The following is a 22,980-nucleotide window of genomic DNA, read 5'->3' on the forward strand; positions in this document are numbered from 1 at the left end:
GGCAGAAGTCTTCAACTGTAGACCATCTTCACTCCCTCATGCTCCAGGAGGTCCACCAAGTAAGGCTCTGATACCATGTTCAAAGAGGAGAGAGAGAGAAAGGGAGAAACTCCATATCCATGAGCCTTCAGGCTCCCAAGCTCATTTCTTCATATACCACACACTAAACTGAAAAGCACACATACTCTACAAGATAAAGTGACATAGTGTAAATGTAGACTAGACTGACTAACTCTAGTCAGGTCACTAACTGACGGACTAACCCGACTTATTTAATGTAGTCACATGTAGACAGCTGTACACACTAGCTGTCATAGATGTCGGTCTTAGATGAAGACACACTGACGGTGAGCTTGATTTCTAACATATGGGTGCCCTCTGTAACTATCAACAGAGAGTGAGACAGAGGGTGGGGCGAGTGACCAGTCCTTTTCCTTCAAATCAAATGAGAGGTGAGAAGTGTGAATGAAGTGTTGCACACACGGGATGGGCCCCTCAATGCACAAAGCACGATCTGTTTCTGTGCATTGCACCATAAGGCTCCCTGGCCTTCCTTCTCGCACCGTATGTCGGCACAGGGCGGGATGCACAATTGCACCATCAAGTGCGCACAAGGCATACAACCTTTGCACAAGTGATCATGAGGATTACATCAACGGGTTTCAGGACTTGGCTTCCTTCTGTATCTATCAACAGAGCGTGAGATAGAGGGTGGGCTGAGTGTGACTAGAGTTTCTTCAATCAATTACCGAGAGGTGAGGATTGAGGGACGTTACGACCTTTGGAATCAGGTACGTTTCCATTTCTCTATGCACCCATGGGCTAGGTGTCTGCCATCAACGCATGACACATCATTTTGCTTTATACACTGTGCTACAAGGCTCCCTCGCCTTTCTCCTTGCACCTATGCCAGACGGGTTGGACGCACTGATGCACCATCAATTGTGCACCCTGGCATACTCACTCTGCACCATCCCCTTGTCAATTCCTAAACCGGGTGTGAGATATGGGTTTCAATCATTATTCATCAAGTGATGTCCGTAATGGGGCGAGTGACAATTCTCTCATCCCATCTGAGTGTTGTAAGCTGAGTGACTATCCTTTGTCAGCGACAATGACTCGACGAGATTCATCCACCAGCTACCTCCCTGGGTGCTGCCGCGTGGTCCCTGCCATGAAGGACGTGTGCTGTGAAGATACCTAGGTACCTCCTGCAGCCGACAACAACAGTGGACGTGCCATCGACAGTCAACCTTGATTCTCGACAACATGGCCAAGTTTTTCTAACCCTACACCTTCTGTTGTCAGTGATGTTCATGTTTTAAGTGTGGGGACGTTAGCGGTTGGTCTATTGTATGGTATTAGGTCCCTGTCGCTCGGTCAACCCTATCCATTAAGGTTTTAAGTGTCACCCCGCGTCCCTACACGTCTACATTGCATACCACCCTGCATATGCCTCACTTTGATCATGCATGTATGCCATGACTTTTTGTTACACTCCTGGGGTCCCTTCCCCACCTAACCGTCCCCTGTCACCCCTCCCTTGGGGCTGTTCCTCCTCCATTTCTCTTTCTCCTTTATTTTTTATGTGTTTCTAAGTGAATGCACCCTACGTTTAGCAGAATCCCCATCTACCTTTATAGACCTATTCATCCCTTCAAACTTTCCAATTTTACTTTTTACCTACCCCTGTTCCGATGCACGGTTTTTGAGTTATTAATTTTTGAAGGATTTTGAGTACATTAGATGCTTTTCCATGTGAACGTGCTTTTCTTACTTCGAAACCGTGATCTAACATCATAGCCCTGACAATCACTTTCCCCCTAACATTTTTCCTTTTTACTCTGTGTCATTCCGATGCACGGTTTGTCCCATATTAATTTTATGGTTTTTCGGGACCTTTTCATGCGTCTTTTAAACATTTTTCCATGTGAACCTGCCTTGTTTGCATCGGAATTCTAGTTTGACTTGACAGCCATGTCCAATGTGCCTTTCTCTATAGTTTTCCTTTGTTCTCCCCCCTATTCTGACTTCTGGATTTTTACTTATTCAATTTTCAAAGTGTTTTTGAGTGTCTTTTTGGGGTTTTTTGCATGTGAATGCCTCCTAACCCTATCGAAACTGCATTTTAACATAACAGTCCTGTGCCACCATGTCCTCCGCACATTTTTCAATTTTGCTGCCCTCTGTTCCGATGAACCGATCTTCTGTTATTAATTTCCGACCGTATTTTCGTGTGTCATTTTTATGTTTTTCCCATGTGAATGCATCTTATTTCAGTCGGCACTGTGTTTTGATGTGATAGGGTTGTTGGGTGCGTTCTTCTGCACATTTTTCCTTCTTTCCGCCCTGCATTCCGGTGAGCGGATTTCCCGAAATTAATCCCCGTATGTGTTTTCGGGGCCGTTTTTCGTGTTTTTTGCATGTGCCCGCCCTTTATTCCCCCCGGAACCCCTGTTGACCTTTTCCCCTATCTTCCCCCTATCGTCTGGTACATTTTTTATTTTTATGCCATTTCGTTTCGACGACCGGATTGTGAGATATTAATTTTTCTTTATTTTCAGGTGTTTCACGCGAATCGTCTCGCGCGTGAACTCCCGCATTTGTGGTTTTACGCGTCTTGCCACACCCGATCGCGTACACGTCCCCCCTGTCGACGTCCCGACGCCGTTTCGATCCCACCACTGCAAATTTTTTTACCCCGCCCCGCGCACGCACATGGGACGGGGGGCACGTCTTTCTTTTAATTCCTTTATTTATTATTTTAACAACCAAAAATATCTTTATTATTTTTCAAAAAAAACTTTATTATTTTTTTTAAAAAAAATTACCCCCTCCCGCGTCCTTTCAAACCACACCCCCCCTTCCCTCTTCTCTCTCTCCTTTTCTCTATGTCTTTCTTGTTCTTTTTTTCTCTCTCCTCCCCCTCCCTCTCTCTCCCCGTAACTCCCTCCCTTCCCTCCCCTCCCTCCACCCTCCTCCTCTGCTCTCTCCCGCTCCCTCTTCTCCTTCTCCCCATTCATCCTCTCCATCCTCCTTCTTCTCCCTCCCCTCCTCCCTTTACCTTCCATCTTCTCCCCTACTCCACCCTCCTCCTCTTCCTCCCCCTCCCTCTCTCTCCCTTCTTCCCCCATCACCTCCTCCTCCTGCTACATCCCGCCACCATCTTCCCTCATTTCTTCCTTCTCCCTCCCTCCTCTCCCCTCTCCACCCTCCGCTTGGCGTTCTGGCCCGTGGGCTCTGAATCGCCGTCAGGCCCTCCTTGGCCTCTCCCGCCAGAACCACTCATTGTCGCAAGGAACCACCCGCCGCCACCAGGTCTTCCAGCGCCACTGCTGTTGACACCCGTCGCCGCCGGATTGGCCGCCGCCACTGTTGACGCTAGCCGCCTGGCTCTGACCTAACCCGCTGCTTGTCGTCGACGCGTCCCAATGCCGTCCGCCTGCCCCGGCACTATCCTCGTTAGCGTGCCGTCCGCCCGCCCTCGGCGCCGTGCGCCGCCATGAAGGTTGCCGCCCGCCACCTGGTCGCCGCCGGCTCCGCCCTGCCGCCGCCCTGCCGCCACCCACTCCTCCTCCCTCTCCTCCTCCTTCCTCCCTGTCACCACAGGTAGGACCCTAACCCTAACTAACTTAATTAATCCTACTTAACTTCATTAATCCTAATTAATTTAATCAATCCTAATTAACTTAACCACTCCTAATTAATCCTAACCTAACCATCATTAACTAAACTAACCCTAGTTAGGTTCAACTAACCCCCCTAGTTAGTTTCACTTAACTATAGTTAGTTCACTAACCCTACTGTAGTTAACCTAACCCCCCTAGGTCAAACTAACTCTAATTTAGTTCAACTAACCCTAATTTTGTTAGGTTACCCCCCCCTGGTTACATTAACCCCCCCCTAGTTCAACTAACTCTACCCTAGGTTAGTTCACTTACCCTTACCTAGGTTAAACTAACCCTAGGTTACTTAACCTTACCTAGGTTAAACTAACCCTAGGTTCCTTAACCCTAACTAGGTTCCACTAACCCTAGTTAGGTTAGTTACCCTCCTAATTAACTAACCCCACCCCCTAGTTAGTTTAACTCAACTATAGTTAGTTTACTAACCCCCTAATTAGTTTCACCCAACTGTAGTTAGTTTAACCCCACCCCCTAGTTACACTAACCCTAGCATAGTTACACTAACCTAGTTCATTTAAACTAACCCTAGCCTAGTTGACCTAACCCTAGTTAGTTAGGTTACCCTTACCCTAGTTAGACTAACCATACTTAGGTTAAACTAACCCTAGCCTAGTTGACCTAACCCTAGTTAGTTAGGTTACCCTTACCCTAGTTAGACTAACCATACTTAGGTTAAACTAACCCTAGTTCAGTTACACTAACCCTAGCCTAGTTACCCTAACCCCCCTTAGGTTAGTCTCCACTGACTTGCCTTAACTTACTTATCTGACTTTGCCTAAACCAGACTAACCTAGTTCCATTTGACTAACCTGACCTAACCTAGCTTGAATTATCTGACTTACCCTGACTTCCATGCCTTAGCTGACTTAATTTGACCTTACTTACCAAACTAAGCTGATTTTCCTAATTTAACTGATTTAATTAATTTATAAATTAATTTCCACTCAAAAAAAGTTCAAAAATTTTCTAAAAATTCCCTTCACTTTCTGCAAATTTTTGGAAATTTATCAGCTAGAACTTTCAACCCCCACAATTACAAACAATTCCATATTTGCCAATTTATTCTAAAATTACCTACAAAAATGCAAAAAATTCATTTTAAATTAGACAAAAATCCAGAAAAACTTCTGAAAAATTCCAAAAAATTCCACCCACCCACCCTGACCTTTTCCCAATCATTTTTTTCCTTTAAAATATTTTTATACATGGTACCCCTATTTAAAACCATTTATTAAAACAAAAAGGACCAACACACAAAACTTTACCATATGTTATTTTCATACCCTAAATTCTGGATATTTTCTAACTGGTTGAAATTTTCTTTTTTCTTCATCACCTATCTATATTTTATTATTATTCCTTTTGATTAAAAACTAAAAACAAAACAACCAACAACCCACCACATACAATTTATTAAAAAACCAAATCCAGAAAAACACACATAACTTCCATCACCACACATCATACCCCCTAAAATACCAAACACACACAATATAATTTTAAAAAAAAAAACAATCCTAATACATCATCATAAAATTAAAAATCATACTCAAACTTGACACACCCACTAAGGTTTTGTCTTTGTTGTTCAATTAGTGGTCTTTACTTTTCCTTTACTGGATTCATTCCTTTTGGGGGACTCTTCCGTTGTCGAAGGGTTTGTGAAAGCAATGTCGCAACCACGGAGGACCTTGACAAATATCAAGATGGAAGATCAAACAAGTGAATCATCCAAAATCAGAGTTGCCTTACTATCAGTACCAAATTGGTTGCTCTTACAGAAACTCCAAGAAGAATATCCTGAACATTGCAATTATAATGATGATTTAGTTCTGATTTATGATGATAAAGATGATTCAGTTACAGAGATCTGTCTTATAGGCCTGTAAATGTATCGTGGAAAATAAAGAATGGGTATTTTAGCATCTGTATACACAATGAACATCTCTGAAATTGTGACATATTCAATGTAAATTGCTGAAATCCTGGTACTGTATGTAGTTTGTGGGAAGAGATGTGAAAGAATGGCTTCTTGAATACAACCACATTGAGCATAGCCTGTGATGATTAAATTCCATGTAATCCCATTACGATTCTCAAGAAGATCAAACATTGTTGTTGCATCCAGCAGACTTTTACATTTTTGATACCATCTTGACACATTTTCCACAGAAAATGAAATGCTTCCTGAAACTGCTCTTGATGGGTATAAACTCCAAATATTGCATTCCAAGTTACAAAGTTTGGCTCTATGCCCTGCTTTTGATGGAAAGGTTTTATAGCTAACCCTTCATTGTGTCAGATTTGTTCTGCCTCAGCGATCCTTGGAGATACAACAAGCATTTTCTCTAAATGAAGACTTGGCTCTACATTCTCAAACATTTGTCTCCAATCTGCAAGGTGCAGGAAGAACTTTAAGACTTCGGAGGGATCACATAAGGAACTCTGTGAATGAGTTTCTCATGTTGAATTTGAGTCAAGAATCCCAAGGTATCACAGGTCGGATCTTCAAAACCTTTCGATCTTGCGTCAAGCACCGATCAGGAAAGGACTTAACAGCTTTTTGGACTTCCTCTGTAAGATCGGTCCAATCCTGGGTAATTGTTAGTGATTTTCTTCACTATCGATTTGTTTTTTAGAAGGGGAAGGAAAAAAAGTCATCCCAGATTCCCAGGGAGTCATCTGTTAAATGTCGCTTGATGGCACTCGATATAGCAATCATGATTGGAAGGAAAATCAGGTCTTCTTCTTCCTCTCAACGACCAAAGATGCTTTCTTCTACGGCTTCTCGATCTTCCTTCGACGGCCCAGGCTCTTCAATGCTGCGACTTGCTCCTTCGTAACCTGTGGCTTCACCTTCGGTCCGTTTCCTTTGCTCCCACTTCCATCATCGCTTGAAGCAAGTGAGCAACATCAAGGATCAAAAGGCCCAATAGTTGAGTGATGATTAACAGTCCACCATCTTCTTTGTCGACTTCATCCTTCTTCACGATCATGTTGTTTCGTCTCACTGCAGCTCTTCGTCATTCCAGTTCTCGTCGTCTTCACCTGTAGCTTCGTCCTTGTCTTCCAGCTCACCGAAGTCCCCTCGTTCTCCTCTGCCACAGTAGTGATCACTTCATCCAATCTTCACTCCCACAACAGCGATATATGCTTCGCTATGCTTCCTTAATTGATCCTCTCTCCATCCACTCGAAACATTCTGCTCGTCGAAGTTGCAGAGAAAAACGAGTCTTCCCCTGTTCAGCCGCAGAGTACAGTATTTCCCCTCCTTTTTCGATTCCAAAAAAAACTCCTTTCTTTTTCTTTCTCGTAGCTCCCAGAGTGCCCGTTTCTCCCAGATTAGCTTTTCTGCCCCCACCAGTAAAGCGGCTCCTGAAAATAGCCATCTAAATTTGTTCCTTTCGTGATAGCCATCTAAATTTGTTCCTTTCGTGATAGCCATCTAAATTTGTTCCTTTCGTGGGCCTCTTTGGCACAACCATATCTTTGTCGTTTCCTTTGATGAAGACCTCAATCAAGTTTCTGTCGACTGTAAGTTTGTTCAGAGTAAGTGTTCCTACAAGCCTTCAAGCAAAGAACAAATGTTGTAGCATTTGTAGATACACCTTTATGGTTGCACAAGCTTTCAAGCAGATAACATATGTAATAGAATTGGCATGCACCCCTTGATGTTGCATCTCCTCATAGCATCGCATAGCCATATCACCTTCACGATTATGAACATAGGCATCTAGCATTATTGTCCACGATATAACATCATGGACAATCAATTTCTCAAATGCTTCTCGTCCTTCCTTGATAAAGCCACATTTTCCATACATGTCCATGAGCATGTCACCAACAACAGAGTCTCTTTCTAGGCCCCTTAGGATGATCTCAGCATGTATCTCTTGGCCCATTGGGAATGCTCCTATGCTGCCACAGGCTTTCAAACGAACCCTTGGTCACAATCAAAGTGGTCCATGAGATTGCATCTCGAGTCACCAATCTACCAAAACTCCTTGTTCTTCTCCATCTTCATCATAGAATAAAAGAGCAAACATAACAACTAAGTATGTACAAAGTATCAAATCACACACACGACTTTTGGGTGGTTTCACACCTCGAATGCGCAGCAATACGACATCCACCCCCTCTAATCCTGCGCATCCTCCGGATGGGCCAACTACCCATGATCGTTATCATCAAGATCCACAAACAGATTAATCTCTTCATTATGCATTTCCGGTAGATCAACAAGATTATCTGTCATATCATCTGTTTCTTTCATTGGAGTTTCTTCTCGTTGCTCTTCTCTTCAAAATTCTTCCAATGCATATTCCTCATCATCTCTTTTCTTGAAAATCTTGATTCTTTTTCCAGCAATAGGCACTCTAAGCACTGTCCCATCCAATTCTGTCAGCTCATATGTTGCATTATCAAAGACATGTCTGACTATGTATGGCCCAAACCATCTTTTCACCATCTTCCAAAGTGCAGTATACTGATTTTCAAAGCTGCTATCAAAGACCAATACCCAATCTCCCTCTTCTATTGCTCTAGGCTGCAAAGCGATGCCTGCTGTCAAACCTGTCCTTATTCCTTAGTCTAGCAACCTTCAACCTGTCAATAGCTAGCTGAATATCCTCAGGTCTCCTCTCCAACTGTCGAATCCGAAGAGCTAAGATCTCCTCTCTCGTCAAATCCTCCTGCCAAGGTAAAACTGACCAAGTCAAAGCACAAGTCTCAATCGGCATAACAGGTTTTTGACCATACATCAACTCTGCAGTTATATATCCTGTGGTAACACTATGAGTCGTACGATCAGCCCATAAAGCAAATGGTAGAAGTCTCGGCCATTCTCCAATCCGTCCTCTGCATGCTTTGGCTAATGCTTTCACTATCGGCGGATGCCCTCTTTCACTCTTCCCATTTCCCTCCGGATTGTATGCTGTGGTTAAAGCCAACTTGATTCCTAGCTGAGAGAAAAACTCCCTAGCTTCATATGCATCCAATTCACCATGATCCGCAGTGATCTTACCCACACAACCATACCTGCAGAAAATTTCCTCCAATAAGAACTTACACACTGCACTAGTGGTCTTCGTTCTCAAAGATCTGCCCTCAACATGATTGGTAAGATCCTCTCTAGCCAAAACAATGTACCTCATCTGCCATAGACCCATAGGCATGGTAACCAAATCAACTACCCACTTATAATGAATGCATAGTGGATAGGTCGGATGAAGCTCATCTCGATGACGCACTACTGAATACATCTGGCAGTCTCTGCAAGTCTCAACAAAGTGAGAAACATCTCTATACATGCCTTTCCACCAATATTTCTCCTTGATTTTCTCATAAGTAGCCCACACTCCTCTATGACCAGCCCAAGGACTCTCATGAAACTCCCTCATCACCTGTAACTGTGTCTCTCTATCGCAGACAACCCACATGTAATCCGCCTCTTTTCTTCGGATGCTTCCAAAGAAATCCGTCCTTGAGAAAATAACCATAGGCTTTCCTTCTGATCTTCTTGAACTCTTCATCTGTCCATTCATTTCTTTTGCTTAGTGTACTAAGGTACCTGCCAATCTGCAACCAATCTCCAACATAGAGTTCTTCTATGAAAGCCACAATGTCATAAACATGACAAACATGATCAACCATAGTGGCTGAAATTTCTGCATCATCCTCTTCTGCAAGTAGAGTCTCCTCATCATCATATCTGGCTCTAGACAACATGTCTGCCACTGGATTATCCTTCCCTGCTATGTGTTTAAATTCCGGATTTAATGACTTAATGTATGCAATCCATCTCAGCATAGCTATATCCGGAGTAGAGCAACTCGTAATCATACCAATCAATGGCAAGCAATCTGTCTCTACCACAACTGAAGCTCCAATAAAGTACTCCTTGTCACATTTGAGAGCCGTGACAATCCCCAATAGCTCCCTCTTGATTTGCGGATATCTCCTTTGTCTCTCATTTAGGACTTTCGCCCCAAACCGAATAGCATACCTATTTCCATCTGCATCATCTTGACCCACAGCCCAACCTATACCAATTGGACTAGTGTCAACTGTCAATACAATAGGCCTTCCACAATTATAATCCACTTTCCTGAGAGTAGGAGCATTTTGCAATAACTTCTTCAATTTCCGCATGGCTCTAGTATGGCTCTCATCCCAAAAGAATTTCTGCCCCTTTCGAAGCAGCTGATACAAACAATCTGCTATGTGTGCAAAGTGAGGTATCCAAATCATATAAAACACACAAGCACCAATGAATCTCCGTACCTCTGAAGTAGTAGAACAATACTCCGCAATCTTGCCTATAGCATTCACCTTATCAGGTGAGGGTTTCCTGCCATAATATCCACACATATGCCCAACAATGACAACCTCATTCACACCAAAAACAGATTTTTGCCCTGAAAGTGTCAACTTCACTTCTTCTAACCTGGCCAAAATCTTCTCACATGCTGAAATACGATCAGCCACAAAGTATCTGCATCCCTGCTCATTTAGACTCTCATTCTTCTCTTCTTCTGCACACCCCTTAATGGGTACATCATCCAAGAAAGGCATAGTAAGCTGAGGTATGTAATCACGAAGGACCTTATGCATGGCATTCATCATATGCGCAACAGAATTAGTGGCACCTTGAGGCAAGGTACACATCCTGACAAGCCCAATAGGAGTTCTCATGGTGGTTATGTCCCTGCTTTCCAAAGCCAGCTGAAACTGATCATATCCTGAATACAAATCACCCAAAGAATAGATGGCACGTCCAGCAAATGCCTCTGCAAACTCATCCACAACTGGACCTATACCAACATTCCTGATAGTAACTCTGTTCACTGGCTGCATGTCCTGAATAAATCGGAGAGTACCATTCTTCTTTGGAACTGTAAACCACCTGTTTGAGTATGGTGCAGATGAAGGCTCAAGGATTCCCATCCTGATTTTCTCATTCAATAAATCAATCAGTTTTGACAAGTGTGCTTTAGGCACTGGAATAGGTCGGAGATTCCATGGGATATGAGGAATAGTAAAAATGACCATAGGAGCAACAATATCAGGATTCACACATCCAATCTCATGCGGAAAAAAAGCAAATCCCCTTCCATGTCGCTCAAGCATATCCTGAAAGCATTGCTTCTCTATGGGTAGCAAGAAATCACCATTTCCAATTTTCAATTCAGCAAGAGTCTCTGCTGAAAATTTATGACCAATATGCTCCGGATTCCTCAAAATTTGCTGTTTAGCAGCCCTCTCTATTTGCTGATCACTGTCAGGTGGAAGCGGTACAGCAACCGGCTTCACCTTCTTATCCACAGTTTTGTATTTCGTGTCAACCCTGGCTTCATTATGCTCTTCTGCATTACACAAATCTTGCTGTAAATCAGCAATTCTGCACACCAATGGCTGAATATCCTCAGCCCTCTGCTCTATGGACTGCATAGGAATAGCCCCAAACTCTGAATGCTGAAATATTTCAGCAGTAAACTCTGTTGGCTGAAAATTTTCAGCCCTCTGTCTCTCTGAAAGCTGATCATAACCAGCTGGAAACTCTGTTTGCTGAATTTCTTCAGCACTCAACACTCTTTGCTGAGTTACCTCAGCCTCTGACTCAATCTGTGACATAAAATCTGCAATTTCATGAAACATGTCCAGGGAATGCACTAATACATTACTGTGACAATTCAGCATATCAGTTTTCAGCATATCTCCCATCTCTGTCATCGTATCTGCACAAATCACACTGTCATACATCCCATCTATGTGCTCATCATCCTCCAAAATTCCTGCATTTTTCAAAATTTTATCCTTCCTGCATATATACTGCCTGGCAGCTCTAGGCAATCCAGAAGTCTTCTGATAGCTCATCGAACTGTTTGCTGAAATCCCAATAAAACCGGAGGAGAAAACACTGCTGCCAGGAGGCGAGAACTCCAATCTCCTCTCCTCTGTACCACCGTCGTCTCGCAAAACGGCGGTACCTAATGAAAACCCAAATCCCTCACAGTGGGCAAAGGTGCATCTCTGAGAGTATCTCTGTTTCTAACATGGTTCACACATACAGTCATAAACTGAACTGCTCTCATACCATCTTTACTACGAATCCGTGCCTAAGCAGATCCATCATCCATGACCTTTGTTTCCATGTGCATCTCTGTGATGAATGGTTGACCAATAATTATGGGATAAGAGCATGAATCCTGCACAAAGAAATGAAAATCCTCCTCTACATCACCAATAGAAACCCTGACACTAGGACAGGCAGCATACAAATCACCTGCAGTGTTATTGGTGGCTCTCATACACCACCCATGCTCTACATCCATAGGCCATCTGTTACTCTCATAAACTCCACGAACTATGAGATTAATCTCTGAACCATGATCCACCAATGCAACATAAGGCACTTGTTTCTCTCCAATCTTTACCATCGTCTCTGTAGTTGCCCTAGCCCAATGGCTCCGTGAAAAGTGACTACGCGGTATCATGACATGCTCATCAATTTCACCATAATGCATAGGCTGAACCCTCTTCTCTACCTGCGGAAAAACAGAAGCATTATCAACCATAACCTCATCCTCATCCTCATCCAACTCCCCAATCAAAACTCCCTTTGTATCAGTGGTAGACAATGCATGCCTTTTCCTCTTCAGGACCTCCTGAAACTGATCCTGAAACTCTCTTTTTGAGATGCCCAAAATCTCAGAAATAGTGAAAGTCACTTCACTGCCAAGTATCTTATCATTAAAGATTTTCTTCATGTCTGTAGATGTCTCAATATCGGACATCAATCTAAACCCTGGCTGCTTTCTCTCTCTAGGCTCTTGCCTCTTTTCTCTCTTTTGAGCATCCTCCATCTGTCGATCTGGCCCTGATCGTGAAGACGGTCCTGCAGTAGGTGGAGTAACAAACTCACCCCCTCTAGTCTTCTTAGCTGCACTTGGATTTTCTTCATCCCTCTTACACTTCTCCTCAACAAGTACATCTACACCATGAGACTTAGCCAAATAAGCATAAATAGAGTACCTGTCAACAGGCGAGTCCCAACCTGTCTCTGATCTGATGCTAGAGCCTGCACTAGTCAAAATAGTTTGCTGAATTTTTCCCTTGTTTGCAGTCTCCATAGCATAAGTCCATAGTGCTGACTAAGTCTCTGAACCCTTCTCAATCTGGACTCCATATGCAGAAGCATCACCTCTAGCTGTCACATAAGAAGTACGCGCAGCCATGTCCTCCACTAACTTCTTCATTCCACCTTTACCAAAGTTGGTAGCAAGTGGAGCTCCTGTCTCAGTCAACCAAATCTTACCATCTTGCCCCCAATATACCAAATTCTTCCTCCTTGCATCCTGAAAAGATTCACAATCCCTGCAATGCTGATGGTCCGTACTATCACACCAAATACATCTCCGGTCTCTCCTAGGTGCATTAGGAGCACTCCTAGGTGCAGTAGGAGCACTAGAAGAAGTAGTAGGCGCAGTCGAAGCAAACTGCTCCTTCAACTTACCCACCAACTCCGCTTTGACTGACTCCAGTGTCAAATCTGTTATGCCTTTGATTATGTCATCAAGAGAGGTAGGCACCGATGGAGCGGATGGTTTTGGAGCAGAAGGTGTAGGCATCGGTCGTGGAACAGGAGGAATAGGTGGAGTGGAAACAGTAGGCACTGGCATAGGCCAAGAAACTGGCTGAGGAGGAGAATAAATAATAGGGATAGAAGCATGCATAGGAGCTGATGATGGAGTAGGTGTCGTGGAAGCATTCTGTAGGCGAGTCTTCCATATCCTCCTCTTGGTCAAAGTCGAGACTGCATCCTGAGCATTCTGCCAATCAGTTTTAAGACCCATAGGCTTCGTGCAATCTTCAAGAAGCTCACCCAATTCTTCTTGAAGAGCAGGATTTGCAGCTTGCAAGAAAAGCTCAACTTTTTCAACATCCAATGCTCTTTGTTCAATAGCATCAAGCTGACTATACCTTTCCTCAAATTCTCGAATCAACTCTGAAGCAGCTAGACCTTTGTTTGGCATGTAGACCCACTCGCGGAATGACCGCCGAGTAGCCATACCAAAGTCCTCAAGGAAGTATTCTTCTTTCAAGGCCTTCTTAAAATCTTGCCAATGTGTATTTTGAATAAAAAGATCAGTCACTTTTGCCCTCAAAGCGGGTGTGACAAGATGAAGGAAGTACTTACTCATAAGTCCAGCAGGAACTCCAAAAAACCCCATCTTGATCTCATATGTCTTCAAATATGCTGAAACATTACGCCCATCAAATAGCTTCTTCTCATTCTCAACTGCTTCAATAGCCTTAGTCGCGCTGTTTGCATTCTCCTGCTCCGAATAGAGTTGCCTTTGCTGAGACAACTGCTGTTGATGCAATTGTTGCTGCTGCTGCATATACAATTGTGTTTGCTGATTTTGGAGCTACATATACATGGACATATTCTGCAAAATCTGCTTTAGATCCTCTGTTGAAGTACTTGACGCAGCAGTCATTGATGGAGCTGAAGTAGTCGCAGCTGGAATTGTAGAAGAAGCTGAAATAGAGGCTGAAGTATCTCCCATCCTGAAATTTCTGCGACGCTTTCACGTCGGGTTCACCAAAGATGTCGAAGGGTTTGTGAAAGCAATGTCGCAACCACGGAGGACCTTGACAAATATCAAGATGGAAGATCAAACAATTGAATCATCCAAAATCAGAGTTGCCTTACTATCAGTACCAAATTGGTTGCTCTTACAGAAACTCCAAGAAGAATATCCTGAACATTGCGATTATAATGATGATTTAGTTCTGATTTATGATGATAAAGATGATTCAGTTACAGAGATCTGTCTTATAGGCCTGTAAATGTATCGTGGAAAATAAAGAATGGGTATTTTAGCATCTGTATACACAATGAACATCTCTGAAATTGTGACATATTCAATGTAAATTGCTGAAATCCTGGTACTGTATGTAGTTTGTGGGAAGAGATTTGAAAGAATGGCTTCTTGAATACAACCACATTGAGCATAGCCTGTGATGATTAAATTCCATGTAATCCCATTACGATTCTCAAGAAGATCAAACATTGTTGTTGCATCCAGCAGACTTTTACATTTTTGATACCATCTTGACACATTTTCCACAGAAAATGAAATGCTTCCTGAAACTGCTCTTGATGGGTATAAACTCCAAATATTGCATTCCAAGTTACAAAGTTTGGCTCTATGCCCTGCTTTTGATGGAAAGGTTTTATAGCTAACCCTTCATTGTGTCAGATTTGTTCTGCCTCAGCGATCCTTGGAGATACAACAAGCATTTTCTCTAAATGAAGACTTGGCTCTACATTCTCAAACATTTGTCTCCAATCTGCAAGGTGCAGGAAGAACTTTAAGACTTCGGAGGGATCACATAAGGAACTCTGTGAATGAGTTTCTCATGTTGAATTTGAGTCAAGAATCCCAAGGTATCATAGGTCGGATCTTCAAAACCTTTCGATCTTGCGTCAAGCACTGATCAGGAAAGGACTTAACAGCTTTTTGGACTTCCTCTGTAAGATCGGTCCAATCCTGGGTCAATTGTTAGTGATTTTCTTCACTATCGATTTGTTTTTTAGAAGGGGAAGGAAAAAAAGTCATCCCAGATTCCCAGGGAGTCGTCTGTTAAATGTCGCTTGATGGCACTCAATATAGCAATCATGATTGGAAGGAAAATCAGGTCTTCTTCTTCCTCTCAACGACCAAAGATGCTTTCTTCTACGGCTTCTCGATCTTCCTTCGACGGCCCAGGCTCTTCAATGCTGCGACTTGCTCCTTCGTAACCTGTGGCTTCACCTTCGGTCCGTTTCCTTCGCTCCCACTTCCATCATCGCTTGAAGCAAGTGAGCAACATCAAGGATCAAAAGGCCCAATAGTTGAGTGATGATTAACAGTCCACCATCTTCTTTGTCGACTTCATCCTTCTTCACGATCATGTTGTTTCGTCTCACTGCAGCTCTTCGTCATTCCAGTTCTCGTCGTCTTCACCTGCAGCTTCGTCCTTGTCTTCCAGCTCACCGAAGTCCCCTCATTCTCCTCTGCCACAGTAGTGATCACTTCATCCAATCTTCACTCCCACAGCAGCGATATATGCTTCGCTATGCTTCCTTACTTGATCCTCTCTCCATCCAGTCGAAACATTCTGCTCGTCGAAGTCGCAAAGAAAAACGAGTCTTCCCCTGTTCAGTCGCAGAGTACAGTATTTCCCCTCCTTTTTCGATTCCAAAAAAAACTCCTTTCTTTTTCTTTCTCGTAGCTCCCAGAGTGCCCGTTTCTCCCAGATTAGCTTTTCTGCCCCCACCAGTAAAGCGGCTCCTGAAAATAGCCATCTAGATTTGTTCCTTTCGTGATAGCCATCTAAATTTGTTCCTTTTGTGGGCCTCTTTGGCACAACCATATCTTTGTCGTTTCCTTTGATGAAGACCTCAATCAAGTTTCTGTCGACTGTAAGTTTGTTCAGAGTAAGTGTTCCTACAAGCCTTCAAGCAAAGAACAAATGTTGTAGCATTTGTAGATACACCTTTATGGTTGCACAAGCTTTCAAGCAGATAACATATGTAATAGAATTGGCATGCACCCCTTGATGTTGCATCTCCTCATAGCATCGCATAGCCATATCACCTTCACGATTATGAACATAGGCATCTAGCATTATTGTCCATGATATAACATCATGGACAATCAATTTCTCAAATGCTTCTCGTCCTTCCTTGATAAAGCCACATTTTCCATACATGTCCACGAGCATGTCACCAACAACAGAGTCTCTTTCTAGGCCCCTTAGGATGATCTCAGCATGTATCTCTTGGCCCATTGGGAATGCTCCTATGCTGCCACAGGCTTTCAAACGAACCCTTGGTCACAATCAAAGTGGTCCATGAGATTGCATCTCGAGTCACCAATCTACCAAAACTCCTTGTTCTTCTCCATCTTCATCATAGAATAAAAGAGCAAACATAACAACTAAGTATGTACAAAGTATCAAATCACACACACGACTTTTGGGTGGTTTCACACCTCGAATGCGCAGCAATACGACACCGTGCGCCTTCAGGCCATTGCATACACACCCCTTCCAGGTATTTATTTTATGTGCTTTATTTATTTTTATTTTTCCCTTAATCACAAATTAATTATTAAGATAAAATATTTATTCACCCACATTTTCCATGCGCGTTTGCACTAAACACACAATTTCATCATAATAAAATTCAACCAGCCGTTCACTTTGCATGCGCTACGTGTGCTTAAGAGGCACTTTAATTTATAATACAAATGAACCAGCCGTCTCAAGAGAACGTGCTGGCAAAAAAGTACTCTACATAACTCTTAATTTTTAATTAAGGAATTTGCATTTAGAGACCCAGTCTGGGCATCGAAGTCCAGGTTGCGTTAAAGCACCGTTTCAACTTAATAATTTGTAATTAAAATTTTAAGAAGGAACTGTCATTTTCTTATTAAGGTTTATAACCTAATAAAATGTCACCCATTGTTAATAATTTATTCTAATGAACCTTTCATTAAATTAATCCCCCCTCACTACACTTATTTCGCCTTTTTAATGAACTCGCTTCGTGGGATGGGCGCGTAAAAGTCTATTAGTTGACACTGATGGTGGTCAAGTTATGGTCCAATCTTAATGTCTGTTTTTTATGGTAGTCTGATTTGTCCATGTGTTACGATTACGAGTACGGTGTGTAGTTTTTTTTTTCTTTATTGCCTGATACGAGGATTTGGGTGCTTGCATGTTGCATCGCATGAAGCTTTCGGTCGCATATGTATAGAGGTCATGCCAAAATTTTTCTAGGCTGTGTATTGTCTGGGGTGGTACTTGGGTTAGTTACGTCTATATTTGTATGAGTGTCCTTGTTTTGGAATGATTCCTTTTTTATCGCCTTTTGGTTGTTTTGCAGGCATTCTTTGTGACTGTCTGTGTTATGGTGTGTGTGTTTACCATCTGAATGGCACCTCATGCTCCTCCCCCTATCCAGTATGTTCCACTAGTCAGTCGGGATTACTCTTCCCTACTCACTTTTGAGCCTCTCATGAAGGCGGGACTCGCAACTTTCGTGGCTGTCTCCTTTCCATTGCTTCCAGAGGATCCATCGATGTGTGATGAGTTTCTGGCCTCCTATAGCAAGAAGTCGGGATTGGTCCAGGGTACTTCCATGACTTTGACACCTCGAGGCCTAGGGAAGGCTCTGCCTCTTTCCTACAAAGGTGACCCCTTTGTCACAACTCGCCAACTTTTCTCTAACGAAGAGATTTTGAAGCTGTACAAAAACAGACCAGGGAAATTCTAGATGTTAAGAAGGTGATCAACTCTTCAGGAGTTTCTTTTTCCATGATCACTGATCCTGTGTGGAAGTTTCTCTGTCACTTTCTCCAAGACAGGTTTATGCCTGCAAAAACGCCATCCCATTACTTGTCCAAAGAGCTCTTTACGGCTTCAAGGATGGTGTTAAAAGGAGTAGCTATTGATTGGAGCACTTACCTACTCACTAAGATGGATCAACATTTCGTCAAAGTCACCAGGGGCAATGTTACCAATGTCACCTATGGATCGTACTTGTATGCCTTCTTGACCTCCTCAGGTTTACAAAAGAGTGTGCCTCCACCTCCTCCTTCTGATCCAGTATCTCCTCCTCCACCTTCAGATGAGTCAGAACCAATTGATATAGAGGATTTGGATTCTCCGCCTTCCCTGGTCATACAGCGCAAACGCTTGAAGCGGGTAGTAGATAAAGATCCTTCAGTTCTTCCTTCTGTACCCATTCCTGCTACCTCTGGCAGTGATCTCCCTGCTTATCTCACATGTAATAACATGTTCAGAGCACATCGAGAAGGTTTGTTGGATATATCAGTCCCCTCACTGAACAGTCTAGTCTCGAGAGATGCCATTCCTTTCTTATGTAAAGACATTCAGAGTTCCATTGAACTCTCAGTGACAGCCTGTGTTCAACAGTTGTACGCTTCCTTTTATGAAGAACTGATGTAGTCTAAGGACCAGTTGCATAAGGCAACATCCGAGTTAGCCTCTGCTAAGGATACCCTGGCCAATCTGTTCAAGCAGATGGAGCAACAAACCCAACTGATTGAAACCCAAAGAGATGAGATATCTTCTTTGAAGATTCAGTTTAACAGAGGCTCAATCAGAGGTTACTAGCCTCTCCGAGGAGAAGGAGAGGATGTCCAAAGAAGCGCAAGAGTTCCAAACTCTCTTAGATGTCAAACTTTTAGCCTTACAAACTGCTAATGACACAGTGGAATCACAAGCTTCCCAAATCAAGCAGTTGCAAGATCAACTGGCAAAGTCACGGTCTGTTCCTCCAAGCCCTAATGTTCCCTTGATCCCTTCTCTCTCACAGTAGGACTTGGCAATTCTTCAGAGACAGGCTACCTTGTGTCCTCTCTTCCAAGAAAAAGTGGAAAGATTGCAGTCCAGGATGGATCTGCTATGGTCTACATTTGAGCAATTCCAGGAATATGTTCCTCCGGACCATTCTTTCTTTGTCCACTATCAATTACACAAGTTGGCCTTCTACATGAAGCTTTCCACGATGGATCTTCCTCTTCCAGAGGATGGTTGGAGTGGGGCTTGGTCTCCTGAGTTGCTGAATAGAGGTGGTTTGTATGGTGTTTGAAGATTCTGTCACGACCGATACCATGTTGATGTCATATATGTATCTACGAGGAGACTTGTTGATTCCAGATGAAGTGGATATGGCCTGGTATGTGGGAGATGTGGCTTTACAAGATGTTTTGTATGTCAACCATTTGGAGTTGCGAATAGATGACATGTTTCAGAGTTACTCCTCCAAAGTGGCTACTTGCCCTGATAATTCCTGGCATATTATGATTGATTCTGTGGTCCTGAATCAAAGACAGAACACAGCCCCTACCTATGTACAAAGCACTAATCAACTGAGGGTGGATCTCTTAGCTTATCTTTCCAAACATAATCCATTTGATTCTACCTTTTTTGATGCCTATCAGAGAATATCTATTTCAGGTCCTTCTGTTCCTACCCTACTGTATTACCAACAAATGGCTCACCGTTATGATATATATCTTTCCCTCTATCAAACCAATTCCACAACCATCTTACCCCTTCTTTTCCAACCTCAATCTTTTCCTCAAATTCCCATATTTACATACTGCTCTTTTATAGAAGATAGAGTATTTTTCCCTTCTCCACCATGTCCTTCTCCATCCATTCATGTACCTTCTACCTTTCCTATTTATCAATCAACACCCTTCCTAAGTGATTCCCTAAAATTTTCAGCCACTTCTTCTTTAAATTATTCCTCCTTTTATGATTTTGCCTACTCATCTCTTCATCCACTTTTACTTATTCCACTTCCATCTCCTGCCACTTCTATCTCTCAACCACCTTAGTTGGTTAGTGAATATGACGGGTTTGATCATCAGATTTCTAGAAGAAGGGGATGGAGCTCGAATGATTCTCTTACAGGACCTCAGATAAACTGGCCAATAATTCCAGGAGATTGGACAACTGCCAGTTAAGCATACCAGAACTATATTCATTTTGCTCACCAATATTCACAGTCTCTGGATCCTTCGGTGAGATTGACAGCTCATATTGCTTGGTATCTAGCATACATGCATAGTCATTTCCATAATGATCAATAGGCTATTCCAAAACTTTGTATAAATGTCAACATGAACATTGACTCCCACCAGTTAGATGTCCTGTATTTTCATGCCTTATGTCTCCCTACCAAATACCTTGTCTTGCTCGAAAGGATGTGCTGCTTGTAGTTTTTTCAGAATCCTCCCAAGACATTTGTAGATGAATCCTTCTCCATGGATCGATTCCGAAAACACCAAGATTTTAATAGGGATCATCTTCATTGATGCCTTTGCCATGTATTTTGGAAGAATTTTAATGATATATCTCTTTTTGGAGGTGTCATTCAGATGGTTGTGTTAGTGTTCGTGTATGTGTTGTCTTAATTGTATGTGATGAGTTCGTGTTGGTTGCGAATATTTGTTCAAAAGCTATTTTCAAAAGATTGCTGGTAGATGAAAAGCCTATGGTGGAAAGCTGAAGAGAACCTCTTATATCCTTTACAAATTTGTAATGGTTTTTAAATGATTAATCAGATGAGTTAATAAATAATGAAGTTTTCCTTTAGTAGTATTTTTTCTATCAGAGACAGGTGATAAGTTGGGGTCGTGTTTTGGCAAGATTATTGAAGATCTGAAGGAAGATTCAAAATTGAGCTCTTTAGTGAACTTATATTTTTCTTTTCCTTAGGTTGCAAGGATGCTTCCTTTCTAAGTGTGGGGATATGTTGAGAGTGGAAAAAGACTGAATTTTTGACTGATTTTTGTTGTTTTTGAGGTCTGAATGATTGATTTTTGGTGGATTTAGAGTGACGTATGATTGTTAATGGAAGTATTTGAGAGTGTTTTGGATGATATTGATTATGTTTTGGAAGTTCATGATGATTTTCAGTGGAGATATGAGATTCTGTGATGTTTTGATAGGTTCTAATTGGTTCTATATACCTTCTGTATAGCTTCTATTTTGTTCTGATTGTCTTCTGTATGAAGCATGGATTGAAGATTGAGATCTTGTGAAAGCTTATTGAATAGTTTTTGAGAGTTTGGAATGGTTTGAGTATGAGTTATGAGGTTTTAATGACCTTCTGTAACCTTCTGTAGATCTTCTGTAGAGCTTTTGTCTCTGTTCTGTAACTGTACTGTAGCTATTCTGGTGCTGTACTGTGACTGTTCTGTAGAATGTATGTGTGACTTTGGAAATTTTTTCTAACCTTTGGAAAGGATGAATCTAAGTTCAAAAGAGCTAAAACAGGTGGAAGAAACAGCTGCTAAAGACTGAAGAGAAGACTAAGTGACAGTGACAGTAGTGAGCTGTGAAAAGACACTGTAGTGGCTCTGATGACTCTTCATATCAGGCATGCCTCTTGGGAGGTGCATCCACGACCTAAGAAGGATTATTGAGGGTTATTATGAGAGTATTGTAGTGAGGATATGATGTACTATTGATGGAGAGAGAGAGAGAGTCAAAGATAGTCAATTCTATCAAAACAGTGTAATGGTATATGAGAGATTGAGAAAGAGAATTATGAAGATATTGAATGATTTATTTCCATTCAAAGATGGTGTATTTCTTTGTGTTCTTTGTTCTATTGATGGATTTTGTGAATATGGTTAATTCTATCAAATCCGTGGGAGATATCTACTATGATACTGCCTGAAGAATTGCTGTTTTCTTTGTTTTGATGATCAAAAGAAAGAAATAAAATCTTGTTGATGCTACAAGATATATTTTCTTGCAAGAGAATTCCCTTTTCCTTGGTGTTCCTCTTGGGGCTCCAGAGAGCCACCTAGAGTACAACCGAATCCCACACTCGGGTAAGTTACTATGTGTAAACCCTAGGCATCCCTTACGTTCAAGGCATGTTTTATATACCCATGTGTAACCTATTTTGTAAAATTTTATTGACCCTTATCTGACTTTTTACCAAGAATTATAAATACCTTACTACGAGCTTATTTTTTTAAGTAAAGAAGTTAATAGACCCCTATGTAATAGATATAAGATACTACAATATATAAATGACCACAAAGAGACTTCCAAGGGTTCATAAAAATATCTTAGTAGTTATAGTGATTATGAAAATAGGTATATACCCTGAGTATGCAATTATTAACCTAGAGCTAGTTAGCAAAGGGCATTCACATTAGTATCTTTGCTGCTAGCATTGCCTAAAGCTACACACAATTACTAATATACAAAAATAAATATTTTGACCATTCTATTACTATTTTTGGGCTCGCTTACATTGCAATATTGATCTTGATCTTGCACTATTATGATGGTAACAAGGCTATAGCAGTGTATATCATTATATCTTTTGTATCTAGTTCATCTCAAAATATCCTCTCCACCATCCCTACAGAACTAGATCAAAGGCATATATGTCGCATATACATGCACATGTACACACACACATACATTCTCTCTCTCTCTCTCTCTCTCTCTCTCTCTCTCTCTCTCTCTCTCTCTCTCTCTCTCTCTCTCTCTCTCTCTCTCTCTCTCTCTCTCTCTCTCTCTCTCGGAGATGACAAGATACAAATGATACTCAATTTGTAATTCAAGCAATACAATGAATATAAGCTTAATTTTTAATTCAAGGAGGTAGGTACATTAAAAGGAAAAACATGTTGTATTTCTACACCCCACAAGTAAATTCTAGAATAGTCCACATGATTTA

This window comes from Lygodium microphyllum, chromosome 28, assembly GCF_053477565.2.
Source record: "Lygodium microphyllum isolate KBCC chromosome 28, Lygodium_microphyllum_v1.1.10, whole genome shotgun sequence".
NCBI classification, from domain to species: Eukaryota; Viridiplantae; Streptophyta; class Polypodiopsida; order Schizaeales; family Lygodiaceae; genus Lygodium; species Lygodium microphyllum.